Here is a 25,498-nt window from a genome sequence, read left to right as displayed (position 1 = left end):
TGAAGGCCCATTTGTAATACTTTGAAATTTCCTTTTTTTTTGTAATGTAAACATTCAATTTAAAAGCTCATTGAGTTTACGGCTTGCCTTTTCACCATTTTAGGTCATTCACAGCATTTCAACTGATTAAATTTGAAGAAGAAAATAAAAATGGAAAAACGGTTTTACCAGTACTGTGCATACACATACACACACTTACATTTTCAAAATAAACAGAAACAAACAATACATTTTAAAACCAAATGTTTTCTATTGTGTGTTTTCACAGGATCTAGAAGTATGTATTGCACACATAATCAAGGATTGCCTAAGCCAGTCTTGAGGAGACAAGAAACACTTTGCGTTCGTGGAACCAATTGAGTAGTATCAAGTGAAAATGAAGGCTTATTTAAGCAAAGTCTTCTCAGCCAAGTCTTAATTTCATAAGTGCACTTTGAGAAAACCTCCCAGTATCACTAGCTGAAGAATTCACCAGCTTCCTTATCCTAGGCAGTTTCATTTATAGTGAGAGAAATAAAGTATTTGATCCCCTGCTGAATTTGTAAGTTTGCTCACTTACAAAGAAATGAGCAGTCTCCGGTTTTAATGGTAGTTTCATTATAATAGAGAGAGACAAGAATTATCAACCAAAAAAACACAAAAAACACATTACATAAAAGGTATTAATTGGTTAGCATGTCATTGAGAGAAGTATTTGATCCCCTACAACAAAGGCAGAACTTCCACAGATTTGTTACAGATAATCCCGCTCTCAAGTCGTTATGTGTATAAGGCACACCTCTCCACAGAATCAATTTCAATTTCTTCCACCACCATACGCAAGTCCAAAGACCCATCAAGGACAAGATTGTAGACCTGAACACGGCTGGAATGGGCTACAAGACCATCAGCAAGAAGCTTGGTGAGACGGTGACAACTGTTGGTGTGATTATTCGGAAATGAAAGAAATATAAAATGGCCATCAAATCGGCCCTCGGTCTGGAGCTCCATGCAAGATCTTGCCTCATGGGGCAAGGATGATCATGAGAAAGGTGAGGGATCAGCCCAAAACTACACGGGAGGAGCTTGTTAATGATCTGAATTAAGTTGGATCCACAGTCACTAAGAATACCATTGGTAACACACTATGCCGTAATGGATTGAAATCTTGCAGTGCCCACAAGGCACACATGTACAGATACAGATGTTCACTGGCAACCTGCATTTTATGGAAACTTGGTTGATATTCTGTCTCTCTCCATTAAAAAATTAAACTACCATTAAAACCGGAGACTGTTCATTTCTTTGTAAGTGAGCAAATTCAACAGGGGATCAAATAATTATTTTCCCCGCTGTATGACTCTATGTTGTCAGTTGCCACAGACATGTGCCGCAAGACATCACAGCAGTCTTCTTATTTAAAGGCACATCATACACTGAAGATTGGAGGGAGCCTGTAAAAGTTTGTGTGTGTGTTTACATTTTTCTATTAAAAAAAAAAAAAAAAGGGATTGGCACTCTAAAAGATAAATGATTTTTCAAAATGTCTCAATTCAAAGATTAGCTTTGGCTCTGGGCATGTGTCCACTTTAGTATTCTTGTAGAAGCCTCCGTCTACTTGTATTTGTTTTTGTGTACAGAACCACACTTCTTCACGGACTGACTGGCTTGTCTGACAAATAAATGCACACACTGCTAGAGGTAGAGCTTACAATAAAATGAGTGGAACAACTAGCAAAACACACACTGTGATTGAAAAGTAAACCAAGTACAATTCAAAGAGCAAACAGACCTTGCTGTGCAGTATATATTTTTTTGACTTTTCAGATAAAGAGGGCACCTTATCAATAGAAAGGTAAAGAAATGGTCTGTATTTTGAAATAGCAGGTCTTTTAATTTGGTAAATTTTTAATATGCACTAACAATTGAAGAGTTAACCAATCCAGAGACCTGTGGCTTTTTAAGCCTAAAAAGTCCAGTGGGGATTAAAGTTGGCAAACAGGACGAAGGGACACAGCCATCATGAACTGCCAGAAATCAAAGTCAAAAATGTGCACTAGGGCTGGATGATATGGAATTAAGTTGATATTTACTATACATTTTACCCAAAAAGCACTATTCGATATTTCTCAATATGTTCCCAAAACACCTTTAATTTAGACATGTGCATGTGTTTTTCATACAGGAGACCAAAACTTAGTATATTTTCACACAGTAATAATTATGAAATTACATTACAATTACCATAAATCTTTCAGCGAAACAAGCCTCTAGAGCTCAGAATTCATTTCAAGCAAAGAAGTACAGATGTCAGGTTGCAAGCATACAAACGATGCCTTTATGTGAATGAGCCAGCTTAAAATACAGGTCTATGAATTCCATATCAACTTTCTGAAAAGCAACACAATGAAACAGTTAAAGTTGCAGAAACAAAACAAGTCTAAACAGAAATTAATTAATTCATGCATTTAATTCTAGTAGGATCGTCTACTGCAATGCTGTGTTCGCTGGATGTTCAAATTGTTCTTTCTGCAGCCTCCAGTTAATCCAAAATGCTGCTGCAAGAATTACTACAAGAAAATACGAACACATAACTCCAGTTCTTAAATCCTTACACTCGCTCCCAGTTAAGTTAAGGGCAGATTTCAAAATCCTCCTTTTAACATTTAAAGCCTTAAATGGCCGAGGTCCGGCTTACTTATCTGAACTTATCATAAGTTATAAACCAGAGCGCACTTTAAGATCTCAAGATGCTAGTCTGCTTACGATTTCAAGGATTAATAAAATAACAGTGAGAGGTTGAGCTTTTAGATACAGGACCACACCCCCCAAACTGTGGAGTGGTCTGCCTGCTACTATAAGAGATGCTCCTTCAGTCTCAGCTTTCACATCCCAGCTGAAGACTCACTACTTCATTTTAGCACACCATGACTCGTACTACTGATTAACTGTGCACACTGCATCTTTGTTAGTCATTAACACTAAAACATAAGTAACATGATAGTTCCAATGTGTTGCTAACCCTCCTCACCTATTCGGTTTCTCTTCTCCGTACTCAAATGTGGCACTTGGTGCCACTGCCCACCCCCCAAATGGTTTTGCCTGCCTAAGGTAAAGTCATCTCTGATGGAGGAGCACAGGAATTATCAGGCAGAGGGGTCCTTTCATCAGATTGGCTGGCCGGGCGCTATCCCAGCTGTGTAATTGCTAATTGGGGGAGGCAGCTTGATGGCTGAGGTCTCCAGGACTCTGAACAAATCCAAATCCTATTATGCGATATCATCTACTATTGAATTCTGCTCTGTACTTGTAATATTTTTATTTTACTGTTATACTGTAGAGTTACTTGTGTCCTGTTCTGTATATTGCATTGTACTGACACCCTTCTCTGACACCCAACCTATCTGGAAAGGGGTCTCTCTTTGAACTGCCTTTGCCAAGGTTTCTTCCATTTTTTTCCCTACTAAGGTTTTTGTTTTTTTAGGGGGAGTTTTTCCTTGTCTTCTTTGACACTCAAAGCTGGGGTGCCGTCAAGCCAATTTTTGGGCTATACAAAAATAAATTGTATTGTATTGTAAACACACAGAGCTCCTTAAAGAATATGTTCATCCCAGAAACACTAACGCATGCGTATGCAAAGAGATCTTGTGAGCATGCGGAGAAAAAAAAAAAAACAAACAGTTTCACATGTGCATGAGAAATCCCTGTACCATGTTCTTTTAGGGGTTTCCATATGAAATATTAGAGAAATACAAGCCCTGTTACTTTTTTTTTCAAAATGTAAAGGTTTTGTGAATAGCTGTGCCACAAACTGCCAGCTAAGAACATGCAAACCTCACCCTGTCCCCTCCCCACCCCAACCACTTTTGTTTTATATTTCCTCTATTTATTTTAGAGTTTTCATTGGATGAACTGCATTCAACACCTTGCCAATATCTTTCTGAGATACAGAGCATTGTTTACTATTTGTTTGACTTTTGTTATAGAAAAGTGCTTCAGTTGTGGCTGGGCAATTTGAATTTTGGATCCAGTGTTCATAAACGCTTCTTGAGTCTCTTTCTCAACAGCTGTGGTTCCCAAACTTGGCCTTGAAGACCCACTGTGGTTACAGGATTTTGTTCCAACCACATTCACAATCAGTGCTTATTGATCTAATTTAATTACCTGGTCTCTTTTTTTTTGTTGTCTCTTATTCGGCATTCAGAAAAGCACAGGAATATGATTTTACTGTATATATTTGTGTTTTTTGTTTATATGACATTAAAAATATTTATTTCAGCTACATCTTTACATGCTTAACTCTGTTGTTTTGTATTCCAATAATTTTTGAACATTTTCTGCATAGTTTGTTACGTTCATTGTATCCTAATAATTACAATTTGAGCAGACACCCAGACAAACAATACAGAATGATGAAAGGTTGCAAATACAGCGTCAGACCCACCAATTAGTAAACAGATTAAATAACCAGAAATGAAAATATTAAAAAAAGTTATGTACAAACTAAACAGAATGCTCTTTGGAAAAAAAAAAAAAAACTACATATTGTTTCCATATTACGTATGCAATAAGCAAAATTTGTACAGTTTGCCAGGCTTGCATACTGTGCATTACTGAGTATTATTGAGTCTAATGGCATTTGTAATGATGTAAAAAGAGCTCCAGGCTTACCAACAAACATATTCTATTCAAAATCAGATATATATTCAAGAACCTCTACAACCAAAATGTCCAATTCCTATTTGTGTGTTCTGATGTAACATAGCAGAAATACTTGCAAGTACTGTAATAAAAATTAATATGCACTCAAATTTAGACCTTTTTGTACTGCCAATAAAAACCTCACAAAAACAATTCATTTTCTTACACCCATTCAACAGCAAGACAATTACACTAACTATTCTACTCAATAATGTAAATGATAAAAAGTCAGCTAGATCTACTAATTTATTACTTTTGGACAATATTAAAATTTCCACCAGTAAAATTAATCTTAATGAATAAATAGTTGAAGCAGAACATCCTTAAACTTGCTTAACCCAATTTAGAGTCATGCAATTTACATGCAGACACATAAAGTAAGTAACCCGATTAAGATGAGTAACCGGGTTTCTTAAAAATTTGCATTTACATGTGCAAGTAATCTTCTGTAGCTCGTCTGTGTCACAATGCATCCGACATAATTGAACTGCACTAAAAAATGGTTGAACATCGCCATAGGCCACCATGAATCTAGAAGCAAACATGAAGCCTGTGATCATTTTTGTGTGCTTACCAAGTATGCTTAGTCAAACCGACACTACAGGTTTCCGTTAACCCGACTGCCCGTAGCACACTCCCACTATTCTGCTTGGCCTGTTCAATCGAGCTCTACAATGGAGTGGTGTACCAGTATGTTTGCTTCTTGCCTTATACCCAGTTCTGCTGCAAAAAGAATAATGTAGGTATTTCTACTTCAATAAAAGGAGTATTGTGTTAGGTTATTTACTAATAACATGTGTTACTGCTCTAGTTTAGCACTGTACATTCAGCTCATCAAAATAAACATATATTTTTTTCCTACAGCTTTTTGAGCTCACGAGTTTCAGATATTAGACAAATACTTGGCATATACCTTTCCACTAACTGAAAGATAAAAAGCACCAAGTGGAGAATTCCCATGCATGACAGCAATGAGAAGTCAAGCAAAATGATACCTTTTATTGGCTAACTAAAAAGATTACAATACTCAAGCTTTTGAAGAAGGGGCCAGAGTTGCTTCGAAAGCCTGCATATTGTAGGGCATCCATTTTGTTTTTTCACAAATTCCGTTTTATTTATTTATTTATTTATTTTTTTTTTAATTTTTCCCTGATTAGGATTTTTACTTTTTTTGTTTTTACTGTAAGAAAGTAGTAACAGCTACAAGAAAAACAAACAATAATGAAATGGCACTTTACATTCCTTTGAATGAAACAACACACTAGCACAACTGAACCTTATCTTGCAGTTCCATTCATCAGGTAGGAGCCCAGATCCTCCATGATGCTGTATGCGGAGATTGCAGTTGGAACAGGGTGTACTCTCCATAATTTTAAGAGCGGTTACTAATTTGATGCATCCTTCTGAGATGAAGGTTAACTTCATTTTTAGAAAAAAGAAAGAAAGAGAGTGACCCACTTTTAAATGCTCGTTGCATCAGAGGAGAAGCCTGCTCTTCTTCCGCAGGTTGGTAGGTGCCGAGTTTATAATAGAAGAGTCAAATCTGGATTGTGCGTGCCCAGTCACTGCAGGGCAAAACATTTATTAAATATTGAAACATTGTTCATTTTTATAAGGGAATCCGTTAACCAGTGCCATTCACTAATAACATTTTTCTACGGGAAAGACTGTTAATACTGGTTAAATACCTGTATAATTCAATGATTCACAGTAAATGCATCACATACAATAAGAACTGCCTACATAAAAGAATTACCATACAGCCAAATGTTTACTCACCTATCACTATTCATCAACAACAACGCATATTTTCTTGTCGTGAATCTTTCGAAGAACGGCGTCCATATGTTGTTCAAAAACACCGGGTCAAATGAGTTTGACGAAGACTGCTCTCATTTTCTGGCAGTGTTGTTTACGATGTTTAATAAAGAAAGGACGCATCTTTGTCATTTTTTCGAGCGGTATGTCTGACTCACATGGACACAAATTGGCGTCTTGCATCGGGCAATTTTATTGTTTCCTCTGTTGTTACCTGAAGGGGAAATCTTAATTTCGAGATGGGTTTTAGATTTGACGAGGTGACTGCAAGAAACTTTGTGTCCAGTCTACGGTATGCTGGCAAAACTTGCACAAAAGTGGCCCAGATTCGGAAAAGTTGTTGTGCCCTCAATTTTGCAGTTAAGCTTGTGTTTTAGTTTTTTTTCAACATAGTTAGGGTATCTGATACTGCTCGCTTCGACATTTCTGTCTCGTGCAGTTAGCTAATTTGCCTGTCTTTAACGAGAAAGCATGCAGGAAATGCACACAGAAAAACAGATAGAGGGCGCAACTGGATTTCAACGAAGAATTTCATTCGCTTCAAAACCTACAAATAAGAAAATAGTACCTGAATGATAGAACTACAGATCATTCAACAGTTTAATTTATTGGAAAGTTTTGTAACAGTCTTTAAATTCCGCACACTTCCATTTTTAAATCTAAAATCCATTTTTAAGCATTAATTCTGTGATCCCGTCCGTGTTTTCCGCATCACGGAAATCATAGGGCCCCAACATTGTAATCTTCTTAGTGAGCCACTAAAAGGTATCATTTTGCTTGAATTCTCATTACATCCATAATGACCAACATGGTACAACAACCTAGGACTTCAAGCATGATATCAAAAGATGTTACTTGTTTAATCCTGATTACACCAACAGTAATACACATCTCTCTCTCCATTACAAAAAAAAAAATCCTGGGAGGGAGACTAGACGTGATTTTCTTGGAAGACAATTTGACGTCCCGCAAGACAAGGCAGTGAGACAACATTTAAAACAAGTTCACATAATCAAACCTAGCAGTTGTTGGGATGCTTTTGACAGACAGACATCATGTGCTCACAGCTCTTAAAACAAACAAACAAACAAACAACAAGCAGAACAAGCAACTTGCCAGCAGCAGGAAACCAATAGATTATCAGACCGCTTCTTCTTAGCGAGTGTTCAGCCCCACCCCCCAAACAACACAAACGGCAGAGACGCGAAGTGGCAAAAAGACAGCTGCTGTTCAGGCTTTTAAATGATCGACGTACAGCGCGACAAAGAGAACACGCAGCTTGCCTGCAGCAGCAGAAAGACAGCAGATGATCTGACCACTTCTCCTTAGCATGCATTCAGCCAACCCAACCCCCTTTAAACAACACAAGCAACATTATACGTCCTGAAAGAAAGATTTAACCACACCCGGGGTGGAAATAAAGGACAAGTAATGTTTTTACAAAAGTTTTATAGTAAACGTGAAAATAATGCATCTGTAACAATTCCCATGAAAATAACAATCTCTTTCAATTGTATATCCAGTAAACCAAACCCAGGGGTGGGCGAGTGAAGTGAGCAGGGGCGGAGCCCCCTAGTATTTATAAAAGATAGAGAGGACATTACAAATCTGCTTACTGTTAATTTTCCCGCACTACATTTTAAGACTTGCTTCATTATATTTTTTTCCTCTGTGATGTTCATGTTGCAAGCAATATCCATTTCCTTTGGCTACTTTGAAATTTGTGTTATTTTCCTCATAACAATTATAGTATACCTATCCAAATCATGCCGAACTGTCAACAGCCCAAACTGCAGTATGTGCTTACATTTTGCATGCAGTAAAGTGCACTTGTAAATCCAATTAGCACAAAAAAAAGAAAGCAACAGATAAGAGTTCTTAACTCTCACGCGTAAAGAGCTTGCCCCTCCGACCAAAGAGAAAGTCAAACTAGTTTGATTTTATCCTAGCCGGTCGCAGACTAGTTGATTACAGTCATTCAGCATGTCACATCAGATAATGCGCTTCATGGGAGTCCATAGTCGTCTGCATCTAACTCCAGCTGATTATGTAAATAAAGACAACATCCGAAAATCTCTAGGAAAAATTACCTAATTTGACATTGGCTTAACACAGACATTTTTGTGTGCTCCATTTTTTGCCAGATGAGAGGGGGTCGGAATGCTTTTGATTTAAAGTATGGACCATAAAGCTGAAACAATTTTAATTTTGCTTTGTACCGGTGCTACATGATTAATGTCGTCTTAAAAGTATTATGGCGAGTTATGTCTTTTACAGCATTGTCCTGTTTATATAGTCTATGGTGTGTCTGTGTGAATGTTGTTCCCCTGGAAACAAAGGGGGAAAGGAGAATGCTCAAGGACCGTGACCCCTCAAGGTAATTTTTCCTGTCCACCCATCAAGTTCTTCTGATTTTTATTAATTAAAATGAGGAAGGAGAAGATAGAGAGTGGGGGAAAAGGAGAGAAGCCAGAATCCAACACAGAAACACATCAAGAAACAGAAACACAGATCCGGGTCGCCACACACCTTTCCACAGCTTGCTGCTCTTAATGCCAGACCTGTAACGATCTTGCCATTCTCACAAAAACTCTGGGGTTCAGTGGTAACAGGATATGCCAAGGACCATATGGTGAGCAAGTTTCTTTTTATTTCGGGAAAAAGAAGCAAACAATCAAGAGCTTCCATATTGCAGTTACCACTGGACAGTTTCTAATTATTAATCATTCCTTTAACGATTTCCTGAACTTTACACATTATATGTTTTGTTTGCATCATATCCGTTTTATGTTCTGTGAAGGGTCAAGGGAGGGTTTACTCTGTATATTTATTGCTGCACCGTTTATTATATTATTCCACCATTCACTCATGGGGTTGTGTGTGTTAGGGGAGGGGAATGTGAGATATTTATAAGCATTTTGTTTCACATATATATACACATACACATACACATACACATATATATTATATATACACACAGTAATTGGAAGAAGCATAGCTTGTCTAAGTCTAACGTCCCTTAGGTTGCCAGGTCATAGGTCTTGGCGGAGTAGTTGCCGATCCAGGAGATTGGGCCGGCCGTTACAACTTAAGAATTAATACACCAATTAATACACCAACCAGTGCCCAGAATAAAATTAAAGCCTCAGACTACAAACCTTGGCAAAAACTACTGAATCATCACAGAGGAAATTCACTCAACTTTTTTAGTTTGCGGCAAATACATAAACAGGTAATAACACAAAACCTGTCTTGTTTAATAGCTGAACATTCTGGTTATGTGGAACATGCCTCAAACAAATTTTAATTAAAAGGCAGATTTCTTTTCCAAATCAAGTAGAGGTAGAAAATGACAGAATCACCCTGTGATTTGAACTATAAAAAATGTTTTCAATTATACCTTTGATTTGTTTATTTGCTACAAAGTTAGGTGTACAGTATATCCTGAAAGTATGACGATTCCATAATTTTTGCCAGAGTTTACATAAAGTAAGCTATATTTTCAAGTTAAATTTGTTTTTTTCTGTCCTCCTGGCCATCGGACCTTACTTTATTCTTTGTTACTTAGCATTGTCTATTTTTCTTTCTTCATCTAGTAAAGCACTTTGAGCATCATCATTTGTATGAAAACGTGAGAAAGAAATAAACATTGTTGCAATTCCATGATTTGTTCCTCTACAGTACTTGGTCTGAACAGAAAATATATTTGGAAATAAAACAAATTGACATCTTCAAGTAAGTACTTCTTCATGGGCTTTATATCCAGTTAACTGGTTTAAGACATAAGATGCCTTATATAAACTTAATCATGGCTCCCTATGTATTGCATCTTAGTTTTAAAGAGGCAGATGAACCACTATCCAAGTGAAGCAATAAGTGAAATATGTGGTTAAAAGACTCACTTATTTAGTTTTGTCTTTTGTGCAATGGTTATTGATTGAACCTCTAAACATTTCAAGGCACAGGTATTAAAAGCCATCAAAACAAACAGTGGCTAATCATAGCTCTTTAAAGTTGCCAGTTGCAATGCTAATGCATAAAAAAAAAACATGAAGTATTTATGATGATGTGCCATTACTGACAAGAATAATTATTACACAAGTTGTGTGCATCATTTTGGTCCTGTAAAAAATGGTTGCCAGCTCAAGATTGACTTAATTCAAGTCTCCTAACCAACAATATTGCAACAGCTATCATTTCAAAATACTAATAACTGACAGTTCTAAAATGATTTTAGTATTTAAATCCATCTAATAATTTTTACTGGGACATGAGAGTTGTCACCACAATTCATGAAGTTATTTCCTTATTTCAGTCTAATGGATACTGTAATTCATGGACAAGCAAAAAAAATAAATAGATAAAAAATAATCCAAAAATCATAAAACACAAGTACATGCTTTGAGTAGTACTTGTATTAAATAAAGAAAAGAGACGTTCCCCTGTGGCTCATAGCATGTTTAGAAAAACCTGTGACAAATGAGACAACGCTCTCTTAAGGAGATCTAACAATTACTATTGGGTAGCTATACGATACTTTTAAACATTCCACACAAAAAAAAAAAAAAAAAAAGTTCCAATTTAACACAGAGAGAGAAACAGAAAAAGAAAGAAAGACTTGAGAATTCAAGACAGTATTTTTAAGTCTTTTCAGGTGCAAAGCTAAACAAAGACTGTCAAAACCTGCAGAAGCTTTCCTTAACTCAACAGTTCCGCAACACAATCTTGCCTGTGTTGTAAAGAATATGAAGTGTCGAAAAAGGTCAAAATGGAAGAAAAGAGTGCTGCTCCAAGAAAGGCAGCCTGCCTACTAATTTGTGTGTTATTTAAACGCAAGACCCCCTTGATGAAGCTTTCACTACTGCCTCATTGTTTGCGGTTACTCCAACACAGGATTTCCTCATTAAATAAAACTTTGCCAGCTTTTCAGACACAGGAATCCTATTTGTGACCAGCAAACCCAATCCCAATTTAAAAAAAGTTAACTCTGCGACATAAGCCTGAACCACATACACTATGGACGTCAAAGCAAATGGAATGACAAATCAGTGAGTTTTACCTGCGCTCTGTTTTGGTTCTTTAATTTTTTTTTTTTTTATTTATTTATTTGATTTTATTTATTTTTTTTACAAAAACTCATGGTATCCTAAGCAGTTCTCTTTAGAATTTTTTTCTGTTATTGTGTCATTTGGAATGATACTATAAGTAACTCATTGTCAAAGAAATGAACATAAGGAAAAATACTACTGCATATCTGCACAACATGCACTTTTTGCGTTTTAACCTAAGCATACATTATAATTTGTAAAGACAGTAATTATGCTCAATAAAATTAAAATAAGTTGAACTTTCCTTAAATATGTAGTTTTCCTACAGAGCCAAAACATGAGTAGTCATTCAAGATTATGTGCCATCCAAAAACATTAAATGGTACCTAAAGAACTGCTTCATCCAAGACACTCCAACAACTTACCATGCCATTCATAAAAATTGAAATAAAAATAATGAAAAAAATAATAATTCAACTGGGATGAATGCAGTAAATTGTAAATCAGTGACAGATGCATTATAACAGTAATTAGTATGTTGGGCTGATCCCTTTTTTAGGTTTGTACAGGTTGCAGACTGCTCTTCCAGTTGAAGCTATCAAGTTCAAGCTGATAATTTCAGTTTATTTAGACTGGGTAACGTATCAGGACGTTCAATCTTCACCTTGCATTATTGTCCAGGATGGAACTCATCTCAAAATACAATTTCTTTGTGGGGTGGCATAAATTCTTATAGAAGAACATTATAGGAAATCCAGAGGTGTCCACTAACCATGATGAACCACAGTAGCTGAAGGTTTTCGTTCCACACTCTTAATTAGTGACATTTTTTTTCCCCAGTTGAGCTTAGACCTTAGCTTTAAATTGACATGAAGCACTTAATTGGTCCTTTTTTCCTTAATCAGCAGTCAAAGAAAAATGAGATAAAAAGTGAGAACGCATGACCAGCTAATCTGTGTCCATCATACAATATGTGAAAGAAACGTGAAGATCTTGGTAATATTGATCTGCTCAGATCACCAAACCATTTTGATGGTGCTCTTAGAAAATACAAAAATCAACAGTTTTGCTTGATTTGTGGTGTGGCTGAATTAAAGCAGCATATGACCATGGAATTAAACAACTGGTTTAATTAACAACAAGAGTTGACTTCTAATTAAGAAGCTGGTTGGAGCTTGAACACCCGACTTAGTAGGTCATCTGTCGGTTCGCTTCACATCTGATTATTGTTTGGCTGCCATTTCAGGAATAAAAGAAGCAATTCAGAGAAATGAATCTTAAAAAACTGACCAGTTAAAAGGAAGAGAAAAGAAGCAAGAAAGTGTCAGGAATGAAAATCTACAGCCAATGTGGCCCTCCAACATTGGAGCGGGACACCCTTGAAAAACCAGGTTTCCTTTCAAAAAAAATCAAAAAACACATATGTAGTGGATTGTCTGCAAGAGTTTTCAAGAGAGTGATCTCTTAAGTCTTGTGGAACTTTCTTCCTAATATGTTTATTAGCATCTCTCAATAACATGTCCACTGAGGCTGAAGGCCCATCTCTCACTGTAAAATCTAATAATGTAGAAGAACAGTTAAGGCTCAGAAACTAAATCTGCCAAGCTTCACTGTACTCTCATGGATTTTACTATGTTGTGTCAATCTGTGCTTCAAATGCTTTCTCCAGTGGCATTGTACATGTTTCTCACTTCTTTATATCAGCCTATTTCCAGGATATTCATGGTATTGATGAATAATGTATTATTTTGTTCTATATACACCACACTTGTATTAAACTTTTACCTTATTTATTCGTTTCAGGAGGATACGGGATTGTAATCACTTTGGCTTCATTATTCTTTGTGACTGTATATGCGGTTTATAGTGCTTTATCAGCTGCTAAATGAGCCTTGGATTTCAACTACTAGACTTTTTGACCACATCTATACTAAGACAGGAGCATTAGAGTGACAAGCAAACCAGGAGCAAGAAAAGAAAAAAGAAAAATGTTAAACTGCACTTTGACATTAGCTGAAAGTATTTACTGGCCTCTCTCTGTTGTGAATAGTTTTCTGGCTTACATTACCAAAAATTTTCTTTTTTTGTTATTTGTGGCTAATCTGACAACATTATTGCACATTTCGGCCAAGATTCTGTGAATGAATATATAAAACTGTCATAGAATGAATTTAGCTGAATAAAACTTAAAAACCTGCAAGGCAACTTTAACAGCTTTTTCAAGCCTGCTAGAAGGAGTACAGGACATAAGATTTTAGCTCTTTAGCAAGTGCCGAGTTTTATTATTTGTACAACTGTCAAAATGGAGAGAAATCCAGGACTCATTATTCCCAGCAGGCTTTTAAAAATAAGGATGGAGTTTCATGTTGCGTTTTCCTTCACTGCACTCACCCTTCCAGATATTTAGTTCCTGTGTTTTGTCTAGATAATTGCCCTAAACAGTTAAAACCACTCTGTGCTAGACAAAAAAACATTTCATTTAGTTTTAAAAGATGTAAAAACATCTAATATCACTTACTTAAAAAAAAAACACATCTAAAAGGAGGTTACAAAATAAATAAATTTAAAGCCATGCAGCGAAAGAATTCTCAAGCATGAATACAGGAAAAGCAGAACAAGTGATGAAACTGTTCTGGTGTTTAGGTGGGGGTGAAAATGTCTCTCACCTCTAAAATAATGAATGCATATAGCACCTGGCCCAAAGCTGTCCTGTAGTCCACTAAATGAATAAAAGGTCTCTCTCACCCACAGCTCCTCAGTTAACACCTTGTTTTCAAGGAAGCTTACTTAATGGAAAAAAAAGACTCCACCCTTAATACCCCCAAAGGTCATTTACATGTAAAGAGGAGTTTAGAGGGTACCATACTTACACAATATAACCGTAACTGGGCCAATTAACACTGCATTATATGCACAGACAGACAAGGGCACTTGGCTCCTCATGTCCATTTTTAATTAATGCATACAAGTAAGCAAATGTGAACAGAAAAAAAACTTTCACCAATATGGAAGAGAATTTATTAAAGAAAGCTCCTGTGTAGCAGGGAATTTGATGATGGTTCACTGCCCAAAAAAAAAAAAAAAAGGAAGAAAGAAAGAAAGGGTCAATGTGAGGATTAAAGAGATGCCCACAGACCATCAGTGATAATGGCTAATGGCTAAACAGTCTTACATAAAATAAGTGTCATAAAGCAAACCTACTACAGGAGAAAGATATGGCAAAATAAATCTTGACACTTGCAGATTTTACAATATGCTTTACTAAGGATATTATTTAAAGTTAATGAGCAGGCACAACCCAAACAGAGACATGACACCATTAAAAAATAAAAATTACAATTGAACTTCCTATTAAATATAAAACAAAAGACAGAAAATACTCTTTTAACCGAACAATCAGCAGCCATTCATGCCACCTTAAATTCTGAGAAAGCACACTAAAAACAAATAAATTAGGAATTCCCCACAATTAGGCCAACATAACTAAACTACCATAGGCAAACAACTATCATACAAATTCCTGTCTCCACATTCTATGGCTTAAGGGGTGATCACGGGCAGTGTCAATATCTCCATTAGTGCTAAAGAAATACTTATTGCGGACATGTACAAGTACTTTCTTGTAAAGCTTGTCCCATTCGGACTTGAAACCGCATATTGTCAACGTCCATAAGAACGTAAAGGGTGACAAAGGACAGGAGATTATTCGGGGCATTGTTTGCTTGATTAGCTAGTTATTATTGCCAGAGATTGGTAAAATGACATGCAGAATGTATGGTCATAAAATAGGCAGATCAGTACACCACACAAAAACATCTTTTAAATACACATACATTTATATTCTCTAGCTTCAGCTACTACCACCACCATGTGGACTGTGATATCATTAGGAGTACAATCTTTCAATTAGATTTTAAATTGTGAATGTAAAAATGAGATAGAGAGATAGATAGATAAGCTATAAAAACCGTCACATAAAATCATTGCACAAAATCGTTAAAATCCCAAGACTACAAGTGCAACGAATTTATGTCACACTTTAAATCGGGCTTATTTTAAAACCTACATGTATATGTTTGGTATCATTCTTTTCAGATTTTATCAAAATTTTATGTGATGTTGTTAGATTTTCAGATTCTTATTCAGTTTTTAAATTATAAACTAAAATATCAAAAAAGTCATGTTTTTTTATTTTTGATCGAATAAATTTTCTTTCACAGGAACAAACTATAAAAAAAAAAAAAAAAAATCTATTCATACCACCAATGTTTGTATTTAGGTGATTTAGTTAGCTGAAGGTTGAGTTACAATGACCCATTGCACACCACTTTAGTTTTCACATAATTTTTCATTTTTTTTTTTTTTAATCTATTAGAAAATCAGTTAAAACGAATGGATCGTTTATTTAGTCTCTTATAAATACTCATCGAGCATAGTGGACCTCAGTTTAATGGGAATACTCTAATTGGTAAGAGAGTAAATATTTTATTTCTAATTTCATGATTTGAACTCCGTTAAATAATGCTTGATTTTTTCTTTTACATATTTATAGAATTTTGTGATTTTGACTCCAATAAATAATTCATTTTTCTTTTGTACATTTACAGATTTTACTAATATTCTGCCCGCAACTGGGAGTATCGTATTGTACACATACACACTCACACACACATACATACATACAATATTTCTTCATCTGAACAAAATCTGATTTAACCCAGATCAAAACTGTATGATTACACATACCTCTTCACTTACATTGTTAAAAAGATTTACCTGAGACAAAGTTACTTTTGCAGGATTTCATCAGGAACAGGCTGCCATGGACTACATGGTTCAGGGCACCTGCTAACACAATTATGTAGCTGGCTCAGTGTCAGGGGAAAGAACTGAAACCAGCAATGTCTGTGGATGGTTTAAAGTTTGATTCTTCCACGTTCTAGGAACACTGTACATCTAGATACTGAACTATAAAGTAAAATGTATCGTAGAATTTAAACAAAAATGTTTGTCCAACAAGTTCTGCAATACAGTACTACATTATTAGTTGCTTGCAATACAAAAAAAAATTTCAACCACATAGCACAGCTGTACCATTATGGGGGCAAAACATTAATGACTTCTAAAGAGCAAAGAAACTTAATTCAACTGTTCCAACTAAAAATAGCTTTCTACAGCAAATATAAATTTTTAATAGGTGCTTCTGTAAATGTAAAGGAAAACAGTTTTTTTTTTTTTTAAATTGTTAATGTACAAAGAAAATGACAGCATATATTCATAGATTATTTTGTTCAGTATAGTGGCAGCACAACTGTCCAGCTATGAAACAAATTGTAACATTAATTGAGCCCAAATCAACCCCATGGACTCAAGACTATTATCTCATACCTGCAACTGACTTTCCTTGTGCAACACAGAGGAAACTACAAGCATACATTTTCACAAAAAAGATACAGAGCTTATTTTATTTAAATTTTTTTATGTATTCATGCGGACTGAAAGTGGGAAAAAAAAAAAAACATTACAAGTACAAATGGACCAAAGTGACATTTTTAACAAAATTTTGACACTAGCACTTCAGTTTTAACTGATATTTTATCATATCAGATTACATTGTAACTCTGTAGCACAACAGTAGAAACAAAAGTTAATGCCACATTAGTTTCAATCAGTTTTGCAATGTGGGCTGACAAAAGCCGACAACATGCAAAGCAGTGTGGGTGTGAATAGAAATGCAACTCCAAGAACAGCAGAGTAGGGCACAGCAAAAGCATTTAACATTCTTTTCTACTTCTTACAGTTGCATTCCAGTGAATCAAAACATTCATACACAGGGGGACAACCACCTTTACCTATTTATTTTTATACGGTTTCATTTTATACCACAATATCCATGGGTTTCTTCATGTATTGTATATGGTCCGATTTATAATGTTGGGATTGTTCAGAAGTTTGTCTATTAATAACCAGTCCATGATGCCACCTATGCAATGACCATACTGGGAAAAGGGCAATTTACCTAAGCATCTGGAGGGCTACAGTGAAGAATAAGTGAGCAACACAGCACAGCAGCAAGGTCTGACGTTTCTCCAACAAATTAATATAGCAAAGCTAACATGGTGGGTTTACAGGATAACCAAGAATTGTTTTTCTGTCATGAGGCTTATAAATATTGCAAATCACTGAAAAGATTTTTCTTTATGGACCAATTCATAGGTTAGTATCGATGCCTCCACGAGTAATATTTTTGAATTAGCAACCCTGGCACTGTCTTTGAGAAGATTCCATATCCTCTCCATGTCTGCATAGCATCCCAGTTTTCTCGTCACATCTCATTAAATGATAAAAATACCCTTATGTAAGCAAGTATGGAACAAGCTGTGCGATGGACTATTAACCTGTACAGGGTTGGTTCCTAAATGACTCCGTGAACATCCATCCATCCATTTTCCAACCCGTTGAATCCGAACACAGGGTCACTGGGGTCTGCTGGAGCCAATCCCAGCCAACACTGACTCCGTGAACAGCACTATACAAAAATAAACCGATTTGAATTTTACCTGATTATGCCTGTAAAGACAGTGACCTATAGGTTGTTTCATCACTGAACTGGACTGACCAAGTCAGACAATGGATAGAAGGATTACATCAAATACAATCGCACGATAATATGCCACAGTATGGGGAAAGCTTGTTTAAATGTAAGGAAGCAATCAATTAAATCTTTCACATTTTCAAGCTGTAGCACAATCAAACATATTAATATACACAAGAGGGCTAAAAATTTCACAAAAGTATTATGCAAGATAATCACACCCTCAATACTCACAAGCAAAGGACACGCTTGGAATAAGAGATTACTTGACTTCAAAAGAGTTGTGCTTCTCTGGGGTTTATCAAGAAACTTCCTCTGAAACTGCAGGAGAAAAAAAAAAATGTAGAAAAATTTTAATCTGCTCAAACCACTTCTGCTCATCTTTAATTTTACATAAATAGCTTGTCTGAATGGTCCAAAACATTCTAAAATTTTACTGTTTTTATATTTATGTTCAAAGGTAAATCAAGAAGAATACACAGCTTAGCACTCAGTTATGACAATGTTCAACTCTGAAAAGCAGCAGTAGTCAAAAAACTGACATGAAAACAATTGAGGCTTCCTAAATTGCATCAAGGGTGAATTAGTACAGTGACTCAAAAGGATTAGTTTTTCAGGTACCTTAACCATTTTCCTTTTGTTTTCTATCTATCCATTATATACAGGGGGGGTCCAGATCTAATTATGCAATATTCATTATGCTATAACTTATTAAGTTTATTACTCCCGAGCCTGTATCCAACTGAATGGAGGACAAGTGGGACATCACATGGACAATCAGTGAATTAATTCAATGTAAGTCCATTTTCATTTATTGCAAGATATTTCAAACAATTCTTTTGTCTTGTAATGTTTTCTTGCATTGCATTAAATGTTGCATAATTAAATCTGGACCACCCTATAGTGCCTTTCAGGTCTATCTATTATATGGTGCCGTTCATACTCTAGGATATAGTACCTTACACATCTATCTACCTATAGTCATACAGTGTCTTTCAGATCTATCTATCATAATAAAATACAGAAATTTTACCACCCTTAAACAACATTCATATTTAAGGACCGACAACCTAACTGCCTTATTGCTAAGTGTAGGCCATGCAGCCTACTGGTTAAAAGTGATGTACAGTATGGTTAATTATAAAGATTTCAGTTAAATCATTGTGTGTAACTTACTCTGTAACATTTTGGAAGCAGCATCACCTGCCAGGGCACAAGTTGCAGAAATATAAAAACAGATTTGCAATTCGCAGTGGACGAAAGTATCAGCTAAGAGACTGAATGCAAAATCCTTCCTATGGTAAAATAGCAGCACAATTCACAAAATGGTCTTGTTTTCCTATATACACAGAGTAGTATTGTAGACTAGTAGATATAAACTTACAGACCTACTGTGGAGTTCTGAGCAATTCAACACGCTGCAAACATTCAGACTGTAGGAAAAGTGAAATATTTATACTAAATACTTTGAACTGGGAATTTGACTTGAAGAAAAAGTTCCAGGTATTTTTTTTACAATATATCATTCTCAGTTTTTTTTTTTTTTTAATAAATTTGCAAAAACCTCAAGGAAACCTTTTTCACGTTGTCATTATGGGGTGTTGTGTGTAGAATTCTAAAGGAAAAAATAAATTTAATCCATTATGGAATAAGGCTGTAACATAAAAATGTGGAAAAAGTGATGCGCTGTGAATACTTTCTGTAGATATATATAGGGTACAGGGCTACCTCTTAAGGAACTAAAAATTTCAAAGAGGCCTTTTTAAAATCAAAGAACAATTGTGTACCTGTACAAAGTACTCATTCATTTATCCTCTTGAATAGCAGTTGGGAGCATCAGAACTCATTCAAACCATACAACCTTGTCTGTAAAGTATCACTGGCTTTACACGCCATTTTGCAGGCATGTTCGCCATTTTGCAGGCATGTTATTAGGCAGTGGGGACCCTCTGTGGCTGCACGTTTTTGGTCCAACCAGAGATAACTGATCTCAATTAACTACCTGGTCTTTTCTTACTCTTGTTCTGCATTCAGGAAATGCACAGGAGTATGTTTTCTACATTTAAGACTTTTAAAAATATTTGTATTTTTGTTATAGCTTTAAATGCTTAACTCTGTTTTGTTGTTTCCTATTATTGTGCACTTCATCTGTGTATTTTGCTCCCTTCATTGTACCCTAATAATGACAATTAAAAACGAGCAGAGCTGGCACCGAGGCAAACAACACTGAATGATGACAGGCTGCAACTACTTCAGTGTCAGACCCGCATATAATAAAAGGATTAAATGACCCAAACACTTGGAAAAGCAGAATGAAAACATTGTTAAAAAGTAAAACACTACATTACCCCTATAAAACTGTTTAGTAAATTTTAAAAGTGAGAAGTTAAGCAAAATGTCACCTTTTATTGGCGAACTAGAAATATTATAATATGCAAGCTTTCAAGGCAACTCGGGACCCTTCTTTCAGGCAAGATGTAAGCTTGCATATTGTAATCTTTCAAGTTGGCCAATAAAAGGTGTCATTTTGCTTAACTTCTCACTACATTCATAATGCCTAACAAGGTAAAACACCTTAGCACTACATTTTAATATAAAATTTACCATACTTTTGTTTTGCACTTTCAAAACTGACCCCAAAACTCGGCCCAATTAAGTGGGCTGTTATTTCTCAGTTTCTAAGAGTCCAATCAAAAACAGAAGTTGGTTGCAGCCACAGTAGTCCCCCGGAACCAAGTTTTAGGATGCACTGATAGAAGGTATTTAGTTTTGAATGTTGGCATGGTGGCGCAGTGGTAGCGCTGCTGCCTCGCAGTTAGGAGACCCGGGTTCGCTTCCCGGGTCCTCCCTGCGTAGAGTTTGCATGTTCTCCCCGTGTCTGTGTGGGTTTCCTCCGGTTTCCTCCCACAATCCAAAGACATGCAGGTTAGGTGGATTGGCGATTCTGGATTGGATTGGCCCTAGTGTGTGCTTGGTGTGTGGGTGTGTTTGTGTGTGTCCTGCAGTGGGTTGGCACCCTGCCCAGGATTGGTTCCTGCCTTGTGCCCTGTGTTGGCTGGGATTGGCTCCAGCAGACCCCCGTGACCCTGTATTCGGATTCAGCGGGTTGGAAAATGGATGGATGGATGTTTACACAGAGGTGGTACGCAAAGTGAATGGACAACATAAAAAGTACAGTTGGTAAAACTTGGTCTCTTGGGTCTCAGAGAGATGCACAATTATTAAAGGAGTTTAAGTATGCCAACATTACAACACGTCACTCAAAGCCTCGTTCTACCCTAACCCTAAAAAAAAAAAAATCTACATACACTCTCTTTTGAGGAGAGAGAGAGTGGGGGAGGTTAGGAGCACACGCTGATACAGCGCATTGCTGCACCCACCACATGGCAAACCAACTCAAGATCCCACATTAGGACCCGAGTGCAGCCATGCCACGGGTGACACCTCAGCACCACACTAGTTCAGATGGAATGGAACCAATGTGGTTTTTTTTTTTTGTATGGTGGCTGGAGTGCCAATTCTGCCATCAACCCCCAGGTTTTTCCCTGCAGGTTGGAGGGCCTACGCAGATTAACGTCATACCCAGGACGGTCTCTAGCACGGTCATAAAAAACCCAGACCTTAGGAAATCCAAACTGAGCTGGAGAATGAAAATAAAACACTGCTGCAAAGTGAATACGAGACTTTATCAGAAAAATGTAATGATTTAGGAGAAGAGTGGAAAACTTCTCAAAACAATGCTTAAAAAAAATAAACACACACAGATATTCAAAAGCTTCATTATTAAAAAAAAAAACAAAACAAAATCCACTAAGCCGGCCACATGGAAAAAATGAAACTACATGCCCCAGTTCCTGTATCATCAATGGTTTGATTCCAATGCCTATCAAGTGTGTAGATGAGGTAAATAAGACCACAAAGAAATGTAATACTATTATCAACAGGAGTATTTTTTCTTGGTTTTGTTTTATTTTTTTTTTGGAGGATCACTGAAAGAGCAAAGAAAACTGCACTGTAAGAACACTTCGGCACTATGAGTAATGCTGGTTTACTTCATGGTAAACAAAAGACTCCTGAAGATCTTCAAAAGAAAACTTATGACAGAGCAACCAGATTGACTGGATTGAGTGCAAGTTTCATAGATAATCTTGCCTACAGTATACGTCACAGAACTGATTTGTAATTGGCAGAGATGCAAATTAAGACACCCCAAGTGCTTCTTACAGAAATATAAAAGCAGCTGTATGATCTATTGTAGTTTAGCATGGGGCTACGAGGAACCCAGTTTACCATTGCAATGCAATAGTCTTACCAATAGTAGAAGGAGCTCATTCTTTACACCATACAAGAGACACTATAATGCAGAATGGTAAATTGAACTTAACCATAATAATAGTTTCTGTCAAAATGTCATTCGTTACACTGCAAAAAACATATTAGATTGGAAAATGGTGCTTTTAAAATTCAGGCATGCATATTAGGTGATTACAGAACCATTTGCTGTTTCAATGACACATTTGTATTAGCAGGTAGCATAAGCCTGCTTGGCCAATGATTTAATTTCTGGGTCAGGTTGTTACACCTCATGAACCTCCTACCTTCATGCTTGTGGGTTTCTCCACAGTACATGGGCTTTAATCAGTTAATTACATTAATAGAGCACTTTTTTTAACCTGCTTTACCTGAATGGTGCAATGTAAACCATATTTACGCACCAGTACACTCACCACACTTCAGCTATAAGGTGGTGAAGGGGTGAAAGAGAAAGTAAACCAGTAAGGGACAGGGGATGATTAGGGGGCCAGAATGAGCAGGCTGTGGTCGTCAATTTAGCCAGGACATCAGGGTATACCCTACACTTTTCAAAAGATACTCGGGGGATCTTCTATGAGCAGAGAGAGACTCGGGACATCATCTTCGTCTCATAGGTGCCAATTTTTACAGCAATATGTCCCCATCATTACACTGGGATCTTAGCGCACACACATGCACTTACAGGTTAAGCATGCCCTGATGGTCTCACCAACACCTCTTCCAGCTGCATCCCATGCTTACCTCCTGGACACCCTAACATGTTATCTGGAAAATAAACTGGCATTGAATGTGGAACTGTGGTTCATTGTGTCACCATACCACCTAATACTGGTATGTGCCTTGCACAGGCTAGTTTTAAAAACAGGCTCCAGTTAACCATGATCCTTTAATGAAAAACTGGACAAAGTTTACATCCCAACCATGCACTGCATTCATCTGATTACCTAAATTATCTCAAAGCTCTTAAGCTACCTGTGTAAACTTCTTTAAAATAAAAGAGGGAACTGATAAAACTAAAGATGGTACTGGCATTAGAAAAAAAATGCACGGTTAAAACTGTAAAGCACACTGGGGAAAAATCCACAATACAACGTCAGCAAGTAAAATTGGTTTCTTCCCACAATCCAAAGACATGCAGATTTGGTGGACTGGCTATTAATACTAAACTGGGCCGTGTGTGTGTATCCTGGGATGGGGACTGGCGCCCTGTCCGAGGATTGTTCCTGCCTTACTTCTAATACTTGCTGGGAAAGGTCTCAGTTTCCCCGCTCAGTAAACAGGTTTGAAAAATGGTTGGATAATCTTAGCAAGTTAAAAATATTGCACATTTTGAGGATTAAGACAACAAAAGAAAAATTAAATAACGACAAGCCGCGCTGAGAAATGTACCGTGTACTGTGCAAAAACGAATCTTTTCACAAGTTTTCCCAGTGTTGGTGAACCAGGAAAACGGGCAGACTGGCATCCCGAGAATTTGGGGCAGGCTCCTCAGTTACTGCAGACCTTGATACCAGGCTTTTCTTAAACGAGCATCTGGAAAAATAAATCTAGTCTGCCATATTCAGAAACTTTTTAGACCCATACATTTATAAACTTTGAAGAAAAATTACGACTCCCGATACAATGAAAAAAATCTTCCATTTTAAAGCAAGAACTGCCAAGATTACACGTGCTAATTGGCGGCAGCGATGTACCGCACCTCTTCAAATACTAAGCCGAAAGACGCACGAGTAAAGGAGTGGTATGCGCTTAATATAATCAGGATGCTGTAAAAAAGCTTCAGTGGAGGAAGATGCTCGTGATTTACATTGCCTAAACATTTCTATCAAATAAAGCGTTCACATTTGGGGGGGGGGGGGAAGGGGGGGACTAGGCAGGCTGCAGAGAAGGAAAAATACACTTTACTCATTCTTAGTGGTTTACGTATGAAAGCCGCCTCTCGTCACATATTTTCATTTGACTATTCAAATTCATAACTAATCCTTGCATGCACCAAACGCGCCAGTTAATAGTACCCCAATTAGGAGAAACACAAACACACATGGCTGCAACTGGCCAAACCTGGGACAGGAAATCCCTCCCACGCCCGATCCGCATTGGCAGAGGCGAGAAAGCGGGCGCGCGAAAGACCAAAAAGAGAAAGGTTCATTGGCCTTCGGAGCTGTATGTTAGTTTTCCTTCTGGTTAGTCAACCCCACCCACCCGCAGATTCCCTTCTTTCTTTTCCACCCCCTTTTTTTTCGGTACGATCCGTTGCAGGGCAAAAAACATAAAAATATGCATATCGCGTATTGAAAGAAATGATAAACACGCATCTTCCGTGAGCTTCGAAATCTGTTAAAGAGAAAAATGTAAAAAAGAATGCTCCGAAAGTACCAACCAAACCACTCCCCCTTCATCTTCTAACTCACCCGACCACAAGCGCCTCTTCGACTCAGATTGTGCGAAGCGTCTCTACCCGCGAACGAAGAGGCCTCTAGTGCCCTCCCCCTTTCTCTCTCTCTCTCTTTTTGTGTGTGCCGAGCCGAAGAAGCTACGTCGCCAGGCGCGCGCCAAAAACACGTCGTTAAAGCGCATGCGCGCCACTCAGGCTCCTCTTCTCCTTCCTTCCCTCCCTTCCTCCTAACAATAATGGAGCCTCACAGTATAATGCAGGTTTGTGAGTGCATTGTGCAAAATCCAGAGTTACGTTTTCATGTCATAAAAGCAACAGCGGAAATAAGTTTATACCTAACCGTTACGCAGCGTTGCGTTACCACGCAACAAACACCGGGTGCAAAGTGACGCGTTTCAAATATCAGTACAGTATTTGCCCGTTTTGGGACACAAAGACGGCATTTCGACGAGCATCTTTTGGGAATCGCACTCCTCGTAATTGCTTGATTTTTAAGTACCCGCGCCAGTTCACAGAAAGCAAGATTTACATCTGTGGTGAAGTGATAAGAGTGTAGAATGAAAAAGAAAAGCACGCGCACTAGGCTGGGCAACAAAAGAGGCCAGGCAGAGGATGCCCCCCTTCCACAGCAGAGGGACCCTCACAGGC

The 25,498-nt window shown here is 37.2% G+C and overlaps 1 protein-coding gene across 1 annotated transcript in view; it reads right to left on the bottom strand.

Annotated features, from left to right (window-relative positions):
• The window catches only part of cbx5 (chromobox homolog 5 (HP1 alpha homolog, Drosophila)), an 86,713-nt gene extending 61,743 nt beyond the window's left edge, over window positions 1–24,970 (bottom strand). Inside the window, exons 1-2 of the mRNA XM_039746701.1 lie at window positions 24,867–24,970; window positions 18,376–18,462 (exon numbers count right to left, since the gene is read on the bottom strand). The gene's annotated coding sequence lies outside the window, so the exon portion shown is untranslated. The remainder of the gene's footprint in view (window positions 1–18,375; window positions 18,463–24,866) is intronic.
• Between the last annotated feature and the right edge of the window lie 528 nt (window positions 24,971–25,498).

The sequence above is a fragment of the Polypterus senegalus genome, chromosome 3 (genome assembly GCF_016835505.1).
Source record: "Polypterus senegalus isolate Bchr_013 chromosome 3, ASM1683550v1, whole genome shotgun sequence".
In the NCBI taxonomy this organism is placed as follows: Eukaryota; Metazoa; Chordata; class Cladistia; order Polypteriformes; family Polypteridae; genus Polypterus; species Polypterus senegalus.
Note: the sequence above shows the minus strand (reverse complement) of the source record. Positions and strands in the feature narration are given on the sequence as shown.